The following is a 17,537-nucleotide window of genomic DNA, read 5'->3' on the forward strand; positions in this document are numbered from 1 at the left end:
AGGCTAGCCTTCAGCTCTCCTAAGGTGAAAGGCTGTGAAAGGCTGGAGGAAATGTTAATTAAAAAAAATAGAGAGGGAAAGAGCGACACATGAAGGAGTCTCAACAAAAGAGCCTCTCATACCGAAAAGGCTCTTTCTCATCAGGTGAGAAGAAATAAAAGATCTTTTATCAGTCAACTTGATCTGGAGAATAAAAGCAGCCTTTGAAACAACTTATTAAGGAAAGATGGGCTGGTGGACAACATTTTGTACATAGCTCACATTCTAGTCTTAACCTTTCAGGACACAGACTCTGCCCTTTTGTCATTTACTGCCAGCTTTGCAGGGAAGGACCTAACCGGTCTGTGATCGAGTACCGTAATCTTCCAGAAGCCCGGCGGAGACAGAATGAATTACTCACCCTGGTGGGAGGGATGGCAGAGCCGGTGGGGGGAGGTGCTGATAGGGGCAGAACCGGGGAGGAGAGTGGGGAGGGAAAGTCGAGAAAGAGAGGAAACCATCTTTCATCCAAATGTCTTTTCAAAATTCTCATCCTGCCGAGAAATCCGTGTCTGGGCTGCTTGAGGTTTGGGTTTCAACCTCGGCAGAAATCATCTTGATTCAGGCTCCTCATCCCTCTCCCGATTGTAAACTCCTCAAGGGTAGGGGTGGCTCTTCTCCTTCCTTTATAATTTCGCTCAGTCATTAGCACAAGGCTCTGCACCCAGTAGGTGTCTAATATATGTTGATGACCAACCGCCGGACAAGTGCCTTCCTGTGTGCCTGAATTCAGGTAAATCTCCTTGGAGTCCCTCCACCTGAATCTGACCCTAATCCCAGAAGCACAAAGCCTGGATTCTTTGGGCCCGCCAGGCTTCTGCCCTCCGCAAGCCCCCGCTGCAAATCCCCCAACCGAGGCATGAATAAACACTAAAAGGAAGGATTAACAGTTGCTATTTAGTTCATCGCAGTTTATAAATCCCTGCTTCTTCCTCTGAAAGGCCCCCAACTGAGTTCAGCAAATGTATATTCGAGCCAAAGTGTTGGACTTTCCACCTGCCTCACTTCACTGATCTCTTACTGCAACCCAGCCCGCACACCACCAACCTACTCTCTGTACCTTGATCTTTTCTGTCTCGCTGCTAACCCCTCATCCATGTCCAGTCTCTGCCTTGGAATTCCTTCCCCCTCCACATATAACCAACCACCACTCTCCCCACCTCCAAAGTCCTACTAAAATAATAGCTTCTCCAAGAGGCCTTCCCTGATTAACCCCCTTTCCCCACCCTATTCACTCTGTCTTCTGTGTTGCCTCTTTACCCTTTCATTCATTCATTCAATAGTATTTAATGAGCGCTTACTATGTGCAGAGCACTGTACTAAGAGCTTGGAATGTACAATTCAGTAACAGAGACAATCTCTGCCCAATGACGGGCTCATACTCATACCACCCTCAGCCCCACAGCATTTACTCTAAGCCCGTCAAAGAGCAGGGACTGTCCCTATCTGTTACCGATTTGTACATTCCAAGCGCTTAGTACAGTGCTCTGCACATAGTAAGCACTCAATAAATACTATTGAATAAATACCATTGAATGAATTTCCTTATTCTCTGCCATTTCCCATATCTGTAGTTGATTTGAATGTCTGCCTCTCCCTGTAAGCTATAAACTCCTGGTAGGCAGGGATCATGACTTTATCATTATTCAAGTGCCTTCGAATCTACGGGTCTATTTTCTCCAGAACATCCTGTCTTCTTCCATAATCCATCACCTTTCTAACGGTTCTTCCGTTATCATTGTTATGATCTCTATCCTCTTAGCTGCTGGTCTGCCTCTTCCACCTTTTCCCTGGACTTTTCCTAGCATCAGTATCTTCTCCAGAGAATTAGTCCTCCTGATTATGTGTCCAATATATGCTAATCTAAGTCATTTGGCCTTCCCAAGACCACTTTGGCTTATTTTGCTCCAAAATCCATTTGGTTTTTTGGGGGTCCAGTCTATGGTATTCCAAAAGCCTTCTACCAACTCTGTTATATTGTACTCTCTTTCAAACAGTGCTCTGCACCCATCAAGCACCCCATAAATATCTTTGATTGATTGAGTCGCCTCTCTTCCCCCCTTTTTTTTCCTGCCTCCTCTTTTCTCCTCCCTCTCTGTTCTGATTCTCTTGAATAACGCTATCACGGTGTCATCTGGAACACAGGCATTTTAAATTATCCTCCTCCCCAGCCCCTCATTTCTTTGATAAATTATTGAAGTAAGGGGGCAAGAGCCAATGTTAGAAACTTTCAATCTTCCATCAAAGTGGACATGTTCTTCTTCTTTTCTTCTTAAGGGTAATTGTCAAGAACTTAGTATGTGCCAGGAACTGTAATAAGCACTGGATAGATACAATATAATGATGATGATGATGATGATGTTGGTATTTGTTAAGCGCTTACTATGTGCCGAGCACTGTTCTAAGCGCTGGGGTAGACATAGGGGAATCAGGTTGTCCCACGTGGGGCTCACAGTCTTAATCCCCATTTTACAGATGAGGCAACTGAGGCACCGAGAAGTTAAGTGACTTGCCCAAAGTCACACAGCTGACAAGTGGCCGAGCCGGGATTCGAACCCATGACCTCTGACTCCAAAGCCCGTGCTCTTTCCACTGAGCCACGCTGCTTCTCAGGCTGGCTACAGACCATGTCCTGTATGGGACTCACAGTCTCAATCCCCATTTTATAGTTGAGGAAACTGAGGCACAGAGAAATTAAATGACTTGCCCACGGACACAGAGCAGGCGAGTGGTGGAGTCAGGATTAGAACCCAGGTCTTCAGAATCCCAGGCCCATGCTCTCTCCATTAAGCCACACTTCTTTGATTTTTGCTACTGATTTCCTGTGAGTCTTTGGAGAAGTCACTGAACTTTTCTGGGTCTTGGTTTTCCAATCTGTAAAATGGAGGTAATGATTGTTGGTCTCCAACAGAGGACGATATGACGGGGAGAGAGATTCAGGGAGACTAGGGGAAAGGAGATTTTCAAATTCCTATGAAAAGAACATTCATTCATTCATTTGATTGTATTTATTGAGCGCTTACTGTGTGCAGAGCACTGTACTAAGCACTTGGGAAAGTACAATACAGCAATAAAGAGAGTCAATCCCTGCCCACAACATGCTCACAGTCTAGAGTGGGGGAGACAGACATGAGTACAAGTAAACAGACATCAATATAAATACATCAAATTCCCTTCTTCAAGATTTCAGACCAATAGAAGTATTCCATTCATTTTCTTGGGACATCAAAGATGTGCCTGCAACTGCTTTGCTCTTTCCTGCCAAGATGGTAAAGGGGAGGACAGGATGGAGTCTCTTCGTGGGAAAGGAGGGGCATCAGGGCCAGTTCTCGGAAAGGCAGCATGGTAGATACAGTTCCTGACCAATACAATCCCTGAGCACAGACCCCACAGAGTCTAGAGGGGGAAACAGACATTGAAATGAATTACGGATGGGGCTGCACATAAGTGTTGTGGTGCTGGAGGCAGGATGAATATCAACTACTTAAGGGATACAGATCCAAGGGTCCAGCCCGCAGAACAGTGCTTGGCACATAGTAAGCACTTAACAAATGCCATAATAATCATTATTATAGAAAGTGCAGAAGGGAGAGTGAGGGGAAATGAAGGTTTCCTCAGAGGAGGCCCCTTGGAGGAGATGCGATTTAAGAAGGGCTTTGAAATAATAATTGTGATACGTTAAGCATATACTATATGCCAGGCACTGTATTAAGTGCACGGGTTGATACACGGTTATCAGGTTGGACCCAATCCCTGTCCCACGTGGGGCTAACAGCCTCAATCCCCATTTTACAGATGAGGTAAGTGAGGTACAGAGAAGTGAAGTGATGTGCCCAAGGTCACACGGTGGACACATGGCAGAGCCGGAATTTGAACCCATGATCTTCTGACTTCCAGGTGCCTGCTCTATCCACTACTCCATGCCGCTTCTCTAAAGTGTGGGCGGCTGGTGGGCTGTTGAATATGAAGGGGGAAGGAGTTCCAGGCCAGAGGCACAGCGGTGGTGAGGAGTTTCCGTCCGAGGCAGTGGTGGATGGGCAACCACTGAACGTTTCTGTAGGAAAATGACCTGGGCAGCAGAGTGAAGTATGGACTGGATTGGAGAGACAGGAGGCAGGGAGGTCAGCAAGGAAGCTGATGCAGTAAACCACGTGGGATAGGGATGATAATAATGTTGGTATTTGTTAAGCGCTTACTATGTGCCGAGCACTGTTCTAAGCGCTGGGGTAGACACAGGGGAATCAGGTTGTCCCACGTGGGGCTCACAGTCTTCATCCCCATTTTACAGATGAGGGAACTGAGGCACGGAGAAGTTAAGTGACTCGCCCACAGTCACACGGCCGACGAGTGGCAGAGCTGGGATTCGAACTCATGAGCCCTGACTCCAAAGCCCGTGCTCTTTCCACTGAGCCACGCTGCTTCTCCAATGATTGCATTAATGTGGTAACAGCTTGGATGGAGAGGAAAGGGTGGATTTTGGCTCAGTTATGAAGGTTGAACCAACAGCGTGGCTCAGCGGAAAGACCATGGGCTGTGAGTCAGAGATCATGGGTTCAAATCCTGGCTCTGCCACCTGTCAGCTGTGTTACTTTGGCCAAGTCACTTAACTTCTCTGTGCCTCAGTTATCTCGTCTGTAAAATGGGCATTGAGACCGTGAGCCCCACGTGGGACAACCTGATCACCTTGTATCTTCCCCAGCGCTTAGAACAATGCTTTGCACATAGTAAGCGCTTAACAAATGCCATTGCTATTGTTTAGTGACGGATTGAATATGTGGGTTGAATGAGAAAGATGAGTCAAGGATAACCCTGAGGTTACGGACTCGTAGGACAAGGTGGATGGTGGTCGTGGAAGCAGCGTGGCTCAGTGGAAAGAGGCTGGGCTTGGAGGTCAGAGGTCATGGGTTCGAATCCCGGCTCTGCCACTTGTCAGCTCTGTGACTGTGGGCAAGTCAATTAACTTCTCTGGGCCTCAGTGACCTCATCTGTAAAATGGGGATGAAGACTGAGAGCCTCACGTGGGACAACCTGATTATCCTGTATCTACCCCAGCGCTCAGAACAGTGCTCTGCACATAGTAAGCACTTAACAAACACCAACATTATTACAGTGATGAGAAAGTCAGGGGCAGAACAGGGTTTGGGTTGGAATAGGTAGAGTTCTGTTTAAGACACGTTAATAATAATAATGTTGGTATTTGTTAAGCGCTTATTATGTGCCGAGCACTGTTCTGAGCGCTGGGGTAGATACAGGGTCATCAGGTTGTCCCACTTGAGGTTCACAGTTAATCCCCATTTTACAGATGAGGTAACTGAGGCACAGAGAAGTGAAGTGACTTGCCCACAGTGGCACACCTGACAAGTGGCAGAGCCGGGAGTCGAACCCCTGACCTCTGACTCCGAAACCCAGGCTCTTTCCGCTGAGCCACGCTAGTGAGACAACCAGTTAAAGAGTCTTGAAGGCAGAGCTTAGTCCAGTGCCTGGGACATAGTAAGTGCTTACTACCATTGGGAAAAAAAGGAGGCAATACAAGTCTGCAGACAAAAAGAAAGATTAGAGTTGGAATGTAGATTTTTCCCATCGCTGTAGACACCACCACCATCCTTCTTGTCTCATAAGCCCATAACTTTGGCCTTATCCTTGACTCCTCTCTGTCATTCAAACCACATATTCAATACGTCACTAAATCCTGTCGGTCCCACCTTCACAATCTAACTAAAATCCGTCCTTTCCTCTCCATCCAAACTGCTACCACAGCGTGGCTCAGTGGAAAGAGCCTGGGCTTGGGAGTCAGAGGTCATGAGTTCAAATCCTGGCTCCGCCACTTGTCAGCCGTGTGACTGTGGGCAAGTCACTTCACTTCTCTGCGCCTCAGTCACCTCATCTGTAAAATGGGGATGAAGACTGTGAGCCTCTTGTGGGACAACCTGATGACCCTGTATCTACCCCAGCGCTTAGAACAGTGCTCTGCACATAGTAAGCGCTTAACACATACCAAGATTATTATTAGTACAGTCACTCATCGTGACCCGCCTGGATTACTGCATCAGCTTCCTCGCTGACCTCCCTGCCTCCTGTCCCTCCCCACTCCAGTCTATACTTCACCCTGCTGCCCAGATCATTTTTCTACAAAAGTGCTCAGGGCAAGACAACCCATTCCTCAGAAAACATCCACCTCTACATCATACAAAAACTCCTCACCAATGGCTTTAAAGCAGTCTGCCACCTTGCCCCTCCTACCTCACCTCGCTTCTCTCTCTTTCTACAACCCAGCCCACACATTTCGCTCCTCTAGTGCTAACCTTCTCACTGTGCCTCCATCTCACCTGTCTCGCTGCCAACTCCTGGCCCATGTCCCGCCTCTGACCTGGAACGCCCTCCGTCCTCTGATCCTACATTTACTGTCCCCCCGTCCAAAGCCTTATTGAAGGCCCAACTCCTCCGAGAGGCCTTTCCAGAGTAAGCCCCACCTTTCCTCATCTCCCACTCCCTTCTACTTTGCCCTGACTTACTCACTTTCCCCTCCACCCCCAGCCCCACAGCACTTATGTACATATCTCTAATTTTATTTATTTGGATTGATGTCTGTCTCCCCTCATCTAGACTATAAGCTCGTGGTGGGCAGGGAATGTGTCTGTTTATTGTTGCATTGTATTCCCCAAGCACTTGGTAAACCGCTCTGCACACAGTAAGCACTCAATAAATACGATTGAATAAATCGTAGACCGAATTTATTGAATAAAGCTGAAGACTTCCAGAGTTAGAGGGTGGAACACTGATCCCTTGCCCACATCCTGCCTCTGGCCTGCCCTCGCCCTTCATATGTATGACAGACCACCAGGCTCCCCACCTTCAAACCTTTATTAAAATCACATCTCCTCCAAGAGACCTTCCCATCTAAACCCTCATTTCCCCTACTCCCTCATCTGTCTGTGTTGCCCTTGAAGCGGGCACTGAGTATGAACTAAAGCACTGTGCTAAAAGCTGGAGCTCACCATCCTTCAGAGGAAAAGCAAGTATTTTTATCCTTATTTTGCCTATTAGGGAAATGAGGCACAGAAGGGTTAAGTGACTTGCCCAAAATCACACAGGTGACAGTAGCATAGTCAACAATAGAACCCGTGTTCTTTCAGTTAGGCCACACTGCCTACCTAACTCATTTAGAAAGGTTCTTAATAGAGTACTTCTGGGAATATTAGGAGTCTCTAGACTGTGAGCCCGTTGTTGGGTAGGGATTGTCTCTATTTGTTGCCGAATTGTACTTTCCAAGCTCTTAGTACAGTGCTGTGCACACAGTAAGCGCTCAATAAATACGATTGAATGAATGAATGAAGCATTAACGGTACTAGAAGGGTAAAATAGGTATACTGATTTTTAGAGGGAAAGTTATAGATACCGGGTCTAATTCTCTTCTTGGTACTCCTTCCCAGTGCTCCGTACACTACTCTGCACATAGCAAGAGCTGAATATATAGTATTACTACTAAATGCTATAAGGATGGGTGTCCATTATCACAGATACAGAGCTCGGTGGAATGTTACTGCATGACAGCAGACTGCTTTAGCCAAACACGATTCTGCCAAATTCCAGGATTTGGTTTTTCTGTGTATAAACTATCCTTTTGGTTGTGAGGAGAGGGAAGGCGTACCCACCAGAAAAATATACCGAAAGTAAGCAAAGATGATATATAGTATATGAGTACTTTTAACATATAGGTTGTAAATCGACTGGAGTTCTTCAAAGACGATTAAAATATACAATTGGAGCACATATTTACGAATGTGATTCTCGTTATGACACAGACCGCTTATTTCAGAAAATCAAAATTATCAGAATTATACATTTTTAAAAATTCATTTTATGAAATTTCCCTTGGCCTTACTTTCATCTAGTGTTGTTTTGTTTTGTGATGGTATTCGATAAGCACTTAGTATGTGGCAGGCACTGTACTAAGCACTGGGGTAGGTACAAGATAATCAGATTGGACACAGTCCATGTCCTACGTGGGGCTCACAGTTTTAATCCCCATTTTACAGATGAGGTACCTGAGGCACAGAGAAGTGAAGTGACTTGTCCAAGATCACACAGCAAACATACAGCAGAGCCGGGGAACCCGGGTCTTCTGATTCCCAGGCCCATGCTCTTGCGTTATGCCACTCTGGATCTAAAGTGTCTTGTTATTGTGATTTTAATTAAGAAGGCTTATATAAAGCTACGGATGGCTTTGCAGAATCAACAAAAATCAAAATATTTGCCAAGTGGCATAGTAGTTTCTCGGCTGCCAAATCGAAGTTCTACCTTGAGAAGAGATGAACCGCTATTTAAGAATTCCATTAGGCAGGGAGAGAGGGTCATTAAATGATGCACTGAGAGTTAGGGAACTATTTAAATTGCCCTTCTGGTGCATAGGCAGGTCACTGGATATCAGGAAGATATCAAATTTCCAGTCAGAATTAAGGTTTTCAAAGCCCAAGCAGCCTGGGTGGCGTGTCCCTATCCACTATCAGTGTCCCTTTGCTTTCCAGAACTGCTTTCCTGTGCAGGGCCTCAGGACCGGTCAGTTTCCAAACACAAGATTTTGAAGTTCAGCTCTTCTTCAAATCTCAGAGTCCAGCTAGATTGGATAGGCTACCTGATGAGAATGGATGATATCAAGATTTCATAGCAAGAATTCTCTTCTGACTGTCTGGAGAAGGTGAATAAAATGTCACGGGAGGTAAGCACAAAACCCATGTCAGGGACACTGACGAAGCCCATTTCCTAGTAATCAACCATCAGAGACCTGGGGAAGCAAGCCAGAGAGGCATGTTTTATGGTGGGATCTTTAGTAAATCTGCCTTCAAAGAAGAACATCAGATTAGCCACTGTAGAAATGTATTATTAAATGATGAAATGCATAGAGTTTGCACTCTGGGAGGGTTATCTTATACCAGGGTAACAGTTCTGTTAAGCAGAGGTGAATTAGGGGGTGGGAAATCATCATAGGAATAACTGGAGAGGAAGCCAGAAAGAGTGAATTTAGGGATCACAAAGGGATGGAGGTGTAAACAGGGACTATGTCCAAGGCCTTAGATTAAGGAAGGGCATAATTAAAAATATACATAGATATATAGGGACTCCCACAACCTATATCTATCTATTGATTGATTGAAACTGATCTATCCAGGCTCTCAATCAATCAATGGTATTTATTGAGTGCTTACCATGTGCAGAGCACAGAACTAAGCACTTGGGAGAGTACAGTACAATAGAGTTGGTAGACTCGATCCCTACCCATAAGGAGCTTACAGTCTAGTTGGAGACGCAGAAATTAAAATAAAGTTTGGAAAAGCAACGGAGTCTCCCTGTTGTCCTCAGTCACTTAATCAGCCAATCATATTTATTGCGTACTTACTATACGCCGAGACCTGTACTAAGCGCTTGGGAAAGTACAGTATAACAGACACATTCCCTGCCTACATTGAGCTTACGGTCTAAAGAGACCTCTCCCAGATCCTTCTGGGTCTCCTAATGGAGAGCAGAAAGACAGGTGAGGTGGATCAGAAATGCCTAGCAACCAGCCAGGCCTTTCTAATAACCAGCCAATGTCCTGGGACTACTTTGCTTCCCTGAAAAATGTAGGGCTCGAGCGAACAAATTCCATCCTACGAGCACCCTCTTCCATATTAGGATGTTAGGCATATTTTTCTACTATTCTAAACCTCATTCTGACCCTGCAGTGAATGCATCTGCATTGTTCAAATGAACGGGAAATAAAATTACAAGTATGAAAAACAAGCAGAAGGGCAAAGAGCAGAGTTCAGAGTTGGTCCTATCGCAAATATATAATCGGTATAATACATCAACTTGACAAAGGCTCCAGGAAGATATATAACGTAATCCCACATTCTAACCCTGGAGAAGCCTAGTTATCGAAAGGTAATTGGGCAAAGGAGGTCTTTAAGGCAATAGAAAGAAGGGTGATATGAATTATCATCTAAATAAGATCCCATTTTCATTTGTTGTTATTATTTAGAGTCATTTTTTACCATCTTTGGGAGAGGGAAAAGAAAGAAACTGGGTTTTTCCATACTGCTTTCATTTTCCATACCCTGTTCCTTACTTTAATCTTCAGACTGGAATTCAAGGAAGAAATCAGAGCAGAGGATCTAGGGGAAAGTTTATATTTGTTATGCGATGTGTCCACTTTTAAAAGACTAAAAGTTAGACGCTTCCAACATTTCAAGGAGGGTACCGAAATGAGATGAACGGGAGAGTTTTAAAATTGAACCCTATTTGATAATTGATGTGATTATCTTGTATCTTCCCCAGAGCTTAGTGCGATGTTTGGCACTTAGCATTTAAAATATACCACAAAAAATGACCACCTTTGTCATTATTATTATTATGACTATTATCATCTCCACTGCTTGGGGGCTGCAAACCTGGACTTTCAGGACAGGATAAAAGAGGTGATTTATCTTTTCCATCACACTAACCAATAACACTTAGAAGTTGCAGAGTGCTTTTATTCTTCCACAGGGCTTTCATATTACCTATAATAATGTCGGTATTTGTTAAGCACTTACTATGTGCAGAGCACTGTTCTAAGCACTGGGGTAGATACAGGGTAAATAGGTTGTCCTACGTGAGGCTCACAGTTAATCCCCATTTTACAGATGAGGTAACTGAGGCACAGAGAAGTGAAGTGACTTGCCCACAGTCACACAGCTGACAAGTGGCAGAGTCGGGAGTCGAACCCATGACCTCTGACTCCAAAGCTCAGGCTCTTTCCACTGAGGCCAGGATAAGAACCCAGGTCCTCTGATTGGGGGTGCCATGTTCTGGAACGCACTGCCCCTCAAAGTTCAATTCCAACTCGAGTCCCTGCTCTGCCCATCCTATGGTCCTGAGTGTGAGGGCAGTGTCCAAAATGTCTCAGTGGAAAGAGTCCGGGCTTGGGAGTGAAAGGTCATGGATTCGAATTCTGACTCTGCCACTTGTCAGTTGTGTGACTGTGGGCAACTCACTTAACTTCTCTGTGCCTCAGTTCCCTCATCTGTCAAATGGGGATGAAGACTGTGAGCCTCATGTGGGACAACCTGATGACCCTGTATCTACCCCAGAGCTTAGAACAGTCCTCTGCACATAGTAAGCGCTTAACAAATACCAACATTATTATTATTATCCTTTGCTCCAACAGCACAGGAGAAAAGTCCCATCTCTTCAGAAGCAGAGGATGGGCATGGACTAAAGAACTAGACTCCCTAAAAGACCAGGTGTGCCAAGTCCGTGAAAGGGAGGATGAAGAAGGAGGGGTAGGTCACCCCGAACCCCACAATTTCTGCCTGACTCCACAGGAGCCTACCTTCCTAAGTCTTGGAACTTCGGGAAGGGTGGGACCATTGATAACCAAAGACCCCAGCCCGGAGCCATGAAAACAGCTTCAGGACTGTCCCTTATGCTGGATTCCCTGACTAAGCCCTCCTTTCCTCTTCTCCCACTCCCTCCTTGGTCACCCTGACTTGCTCCCTCTATTCAAACCCCATCACAGCCCCACAGCACTTATGTACAGATCTGTAATTTATTCATTTATATTAATGTCTGTCTCCCCATCTAGACTGTAAGCTCGTTATGGGCAGGGAATGCGTCTGTTTATTGTTACACTGTACTCTCCCAAGTGCTTAGTAAAGTGGTCTGAACACAGTAAGCCCTAAAAAAATATGATTGACTGACTACTTTATCCTCCATGAGGCTTACCCCAGTTTATCTCTAATCTCTCCACTTTATAATAGTAATAACAATAATTATGGTATTTGTTGAGCGCTTACTATGTGATAGGCCCTGTTCTAGGCACTGGGGAAGATCCAGGATAATCAGATTGCCCCGAGTGGGGCTCACACTTTGAATCCCCATTTTACAGATGAAGTAACTGAGGCACAGAGAAGTGAAGTGACTTACCCAAAGTCACACAGAAGACAAGAAGCGGAGGCAGGATTAGAACCCACGTCCTCTGACTCCCAAGCCCGTGCTCTTTCCACTAAGCCACGCTGCTTTCCTACCTATAAACTGTCACGCCGCAACAGAACACCAAATAATTGAGTACTCACAACCTTCTCAGTGCTTAGGGGCATATCTTTATATTCCATTAATTCCTCCTAAATGCGGTTTATCTGAGGATCCGTCTCGTCGGCTAGCCTAAAAACTCAAGGGCAGAGAGCACTTCTACTAACTCTACTGTAATCTTTCGGATACCTAGTACAGGACCCCAAACCCAGTAAGCGCTGAATAATGGCTATAGATTGACTTTTTTCATGCTGTTTAAATAAAAGTTGGTAATAGTGCTATCTTTCAACTGTTGAGTTTTTCCACTTGCTCTTATTGTTTGTAATTTATTGACTTTTCTAACATATTCCTGTTTCTTATGAGTTTGTCCTCCCTTACTTAAATGGTGAGCCACATTTGGTCCCGAGGCCAAGTCTGAATTGATTACTTAAATCTAGGCCCACACTTAGTACAAAGTATAAGGTATAAATTTAAGGTGTAAGGTCAGTATAAGGTAAGTGTCCATTAACAATAATAATAACAACAATACTGTGAAATAATAATAATAATTCTGGTATTCCTTAAGCACCGTGTGCCAAGCACTGTACTTAGTACTGGGGTGGATTCAAGCAGATTGGGTTGGACACAGTCCCTGTCCCACATGGAGCTCACAGTCTTAATCCCCATTTTACAGATGAGGAAACGGAGGCACATAGAAGTGAAGTGACATGCCCAAGCTCACACAGCAGACAAGTAGTGGAGCTTGAAATAGAACTCACGACCCTCAGACGCCCAGGGCCATGCTCTATCCACTAGGCCATGCTGCTTCCCAAGTGAAGCATTAGCTACTCAACTGGACCACAGATTGTCGTCAGAAATAAGGGTTTCTTTCTTGCAAGACCAGCATTAAGAAAACTCGCTCCTCGGTGCTCACTTATGGAAGTACACATCACTAATGTACATATCCATAATGTATTTATTTACATCAGTGTCTGTCTCCCCATCTAGACTGTAAGCTCTTTGTGGGTCGGGAATGCTTCTGTTATATTACTGTGTTGTGCTCTCCCAAGTGCGTAGTACGGTGCTCTGCACACAGTAAGCGCTCAATAAATACAGTCGATCGATCGATCGATCCCGTGCACACATACCGTTTCCTCTGACACGGTAATGGCTTCTTCCTTGTCCTAGTCTTCCTTGATCACTCTTCTGCCTTTGATTTAGCTGATCAAACTTCCCTCCTAGAAATCGTCTCCGGCTTTGGTTTCATCCACATGGTACCCTCCTAGTTCTCTTTCTGCTTTTCTGAGCACATCTTCTTAGTGGCTCTTGCCTGCTCTTCTTTCCCTCATCCCCTCTTCAAACTCACTCTTCTCTACTCTTCTCACTCTACACTCCTTCACTCCAGAGAGCTCATCCACTCCTATGTTTCCAACTCCCACCCCCTACTTATGCTGATGACCCTGGACCCTCCAGCTGTAGGCCTGCCCTCTCATCTGCTCTGCAAACTCACATTTCCTCCCTTCTCTGGGATAGCCTCACTTGGATGTCCTCTCACTAATTCCAATTTAATACTCTCATTTCTGCCACTGATGTGTGTTTTCAGTACTTTTGTGTGTAGCATGATGATAAGGAATTACATCATGATCTTTCAATATTACCGCGGTAACCGGCCGGAGGTGTAAGAAGAAACCAGAAGCAGCATGGCCTCGCGGATAGAGCACAGGCCCGGGAGTCAAGAAGACCCGGCTCTGCTAGGTGACCTCGCGGAAGTCATTTCATTTCTCTGCGCCTCATTTACCTCATCTGTAAAATGGGGATTAAGACTATGAGCCTCCGGTGCAACATGGACTGTGTCCAACTTGATTTCCTTGTATCTACCCCAGCAGTTCAGTGTCAGAACGGTGTCTGGCACATAATAAGTGCTTAACAAATAATAAATAATAGGGCTTTATAATAATAACAATAATGATAATCATACTTTTTTTTTAATAATAAAAAACCCCCTAGAACAGTAACCTGATGCGTGTGACATCAGAACAAGTTGCTATACTGCGGTATGACTTTTCCTTAATGTAAGGTTTTGCAAGAACACAACCCCTGTGTTACAGGAAAACTAAGCATTTGGCTGAAGGGGAACTCCTCCTCTCCTTTTTCTTCTGTTGTATTTGTTAAGCACTTACTATGTGCCAGGTAGATACAAGATGGATAGAGTCCTCTAGACTATAATGTTGGTATTTGTTAAGCGCTTACTATGTGCCGAGCACTGTTCTAAGCGCTGGGGTAGACACAGGGGAATCAGGGTGCCCCACGTGGGGCTCACAGTCTGCACCCCCATTTTACAGATGAGGTAACTGAGGCACCGAGAAGTTAAGTGACTTGCCCAAAGTCACACAGCTGACAAGTGACCGAGCCGGGATTTGTACCCATGACCTCTGACTCCAAAGCCCGGGCTCTTTCCACTGAGCCACGCTGCTTCTCCAAGCTCTTTGTGGGCAGGGAATGTGTCTGTTTATTGTTGTATTGTACTCTCCCAGGCACTTAGTACAGTGCCAAGCATTTGGTGCAGTGCTCTGCCCACAGTAAGCACTCAATAAATATGATTAAATGAATGAATAATTGGATTGGTCATAGTCCCTGCCCCATGTGGGGCTCACAGTCTTAATTCCCATTTTACACATGAAGTAACTAAGGAACAGAGACATTAAGTGACTTTAGGTCACATAACAGACTAGTGGCAGATCCAGGATTAGAACCCAGGTCCTTCTGACTCCCAGGTCCCTGCTCTATCCACTAGGCAATGCTGCTTCTCTTAATCAGAGAGATTAAGTGAGTTGCCCCAAACCCTCCCCTCTTCATAACTTTAAGAAGCAGCATGGCTCAGTGGAAAGAGCTTGGGTTTAGGAGTCAGAGGTCATGAGTTCTAATCTCAGCTCCGCCATCTGTCAGCTGTGCCGCTTTGGGCAAGTCATTTCACTTCTCGGTGCTTCAGTTACCTCATCTGTAAAATGGAGACTAAGACTGTGAGCCTCACGTGGGATAACCTGATTACACTGTCTCTCTCCCAGCGCTTAGAACAGTGCTCTGCACAGAGTAAACGCTTAACAAATACCAACTTTGTCATTACTGATGTCACTGCCTCTTAGCTTAGCTATCCCGACGGCCTCTTGGCCGGTCTCTCCACCTCGGTTCTCTCCAGGCTCCATCCTAAATGAAGCCACACAACTCACCCTTCCAGAGCATCAGCCTTATCGCATCGTTATTTTCCGGTGGAAATAATTGCTCCCAATCTTTTCCCGCAGTCAAATGAGACTCTTTATCCTTAGCTACTGAATCAAATTAGCTCATGATCACGATGAGATCTTCTTGGCCCTTCAGTCCCCCGTGCTGTTAGAGACGAAGACAATCCAAACATGTAGGGAAGGCCATAAAGAGACCAGTTGACAGTTCACATTCTATTCCCCACTGTGGCCACGGAAAGATAGAAAGAGAAGCAGTGTGGCCTAGTGGATAGAACACAGGCCTGGGAGTCAGAAGGACCTGGGTTCTAATCCCAGCTCTGCCACTTGTCTCTTGTAATAATAATGTTGGTATTTGTTAAGCACTTACTATGTGCAGAGCACTGTTCTAAGCACTGGGGTAGACATAGGGGAATCTGGTTGTCCCACGTGGTGTGACCCTGGGCAAGTCACTTCACTTCTCTGTTACCTTATCTGTAAAATGAGGATTAAGATTGTGAAGCCCCATGTGGAACATGGACCTGATTAGCTTCCATCTATCCCAGCGCTTAGTGCCAAGCCTGGTGCATAGTAAATGCTTAACAAATACTATTAAAAAAATTGTCCTTTGCTTTACTGGGATATTTGCTACTTAAAGTGTCTCTCTGCTTCCCCACCTTTTTTAAAAATCTGCTTCTTGATTTCCTGATTTTCCTGATATTAAGAGGTTTAGAACCTGCTGTCAGTTTCACTTATTCTATTATTTTTGTCTTTTTCTAACTCTTAGGTGAGGGTATGTGACCCTGCCCTTTTTAAAATGCACACTAGAACTCTCAGTGTCTCTCAAGAATCTCCCTTAGTATTTCTCAGAGATTGGTTAACATTTTTATTCTTTTGGGTATGATTCAGAGAGATAGGTATTTTAATTCACAACTGAGACATAATTGTAAGCATATCACCTCACAGCCCCTCTGTGCCTGGCAAATCTGATTCTGGTAGAGCAGAACCTTCATTCATTCATTCATTCAATCGTATTCATTGAGTGCTCACTGTGTGCGAAGCACTGTACTAACCTGTAGAGTTCTCCAAATCTGGTCATGAAGGGAAAGTCATATTTCCACAGCACCAGTGTGCATATCTATAAATTCTTAATATTAACGTCTGTCTTATCCTCTAGACTGTAAACTCATTTTGGGCGTGGACGTGTCTAACAACTCTTGTATTCTACTCTCCCAAGTGCTTAGTACAGTGCTCTGCACACAGTCTGCTTTCAATAAATACCATTGAATGATTGAATCAATTGTACTTCAATCAATTGTATTTATTGAGGGTTTATTATGTGTAGATCACTGTAGTAAGCGCTTGGGAGAGTACAATAGATCAGAGCTGGTAGACACGTTCCCTGCCCACAAGGAGCTTACAGTCTGGAGGAGTTTACAGTCTAAAGGATTAATTCTGAATCGCCATTCATTCATTCAATAGTATTTATTGAGCGCTTACTATGTGCAGAGCACTGTACTAAGCGCTTAGAATGTACAATTCGGCAACAGATAGAGACAAACCCTGCCCAATGATGGGCTTGCAATCTAATCGGTGGAGAGAGACGAGATAATCATGATAAATTGAATCGAGGGGATGTACACCTCATTAAAAAAATAAATAGGGTAATAAAAATATATACAAATGAGCACTGTGCTGGGGGGAGGGGAACCATCAAGGAGAGTAACCCTCCCATGACAGCTGCCCATGAACCTAGTCTTCCTGAGGTTGGAGTCTCCCAGAAATCCACTACTCAACCATACTGATCAAGGATGTACCTCACTGGATCATTAAATTCCATGTTGATTACTGGGTAAAAGCACCACTCGTCTCTCGTGTCCTCTTCTCCTAAGGTGGCGGTCCATGACACCATTTTCCTGGAGTTCCTCAAGTGGGAAAATCAGAGAGCTTAGGTCATTTTCCTGCCCCATCCCTGGGGAAGAAGATTCTGGGCTGGGACGCCGGAGAGCCCATCAGCAACCATTTGTGCTCGAGGGCCAGTGCTCCGCCCCCTCAGGAAACCCATTGCTGCTGCTTGCTGGAGAAAGTTTCATTTTTCAGTCCTTTCTAGTTGGAGCACGATTTGGAAACATTTAGCTCATAAAAAAAACTTCAGTTCATGGGTTGACCTCCCCGTGACCCGAACATTTTGTTAGCAAAGTACCCTGTTAATGTTTTGACCACAAGAGCTAATGTGCTTGGGGCTGCCTGGCCTTGCCA

The sequence above is a fragment of the Ornithorhynchus anatinus genome, chromosome 2, assembly GCF_004115215.2.
Source record: "Ornithorhynchus anatinus isolate Pmale09 chromosome 2, mOrnAna1.pri.v4, whole genome shotgun sequence".
Taxonomy (NCBI): Eukaryota; Metazoa; Chordata; class Mammalia; order Monotremata; family Ornithorhynchidae; genus Ornithorhynchus; species Ornithorhynchus anatinus.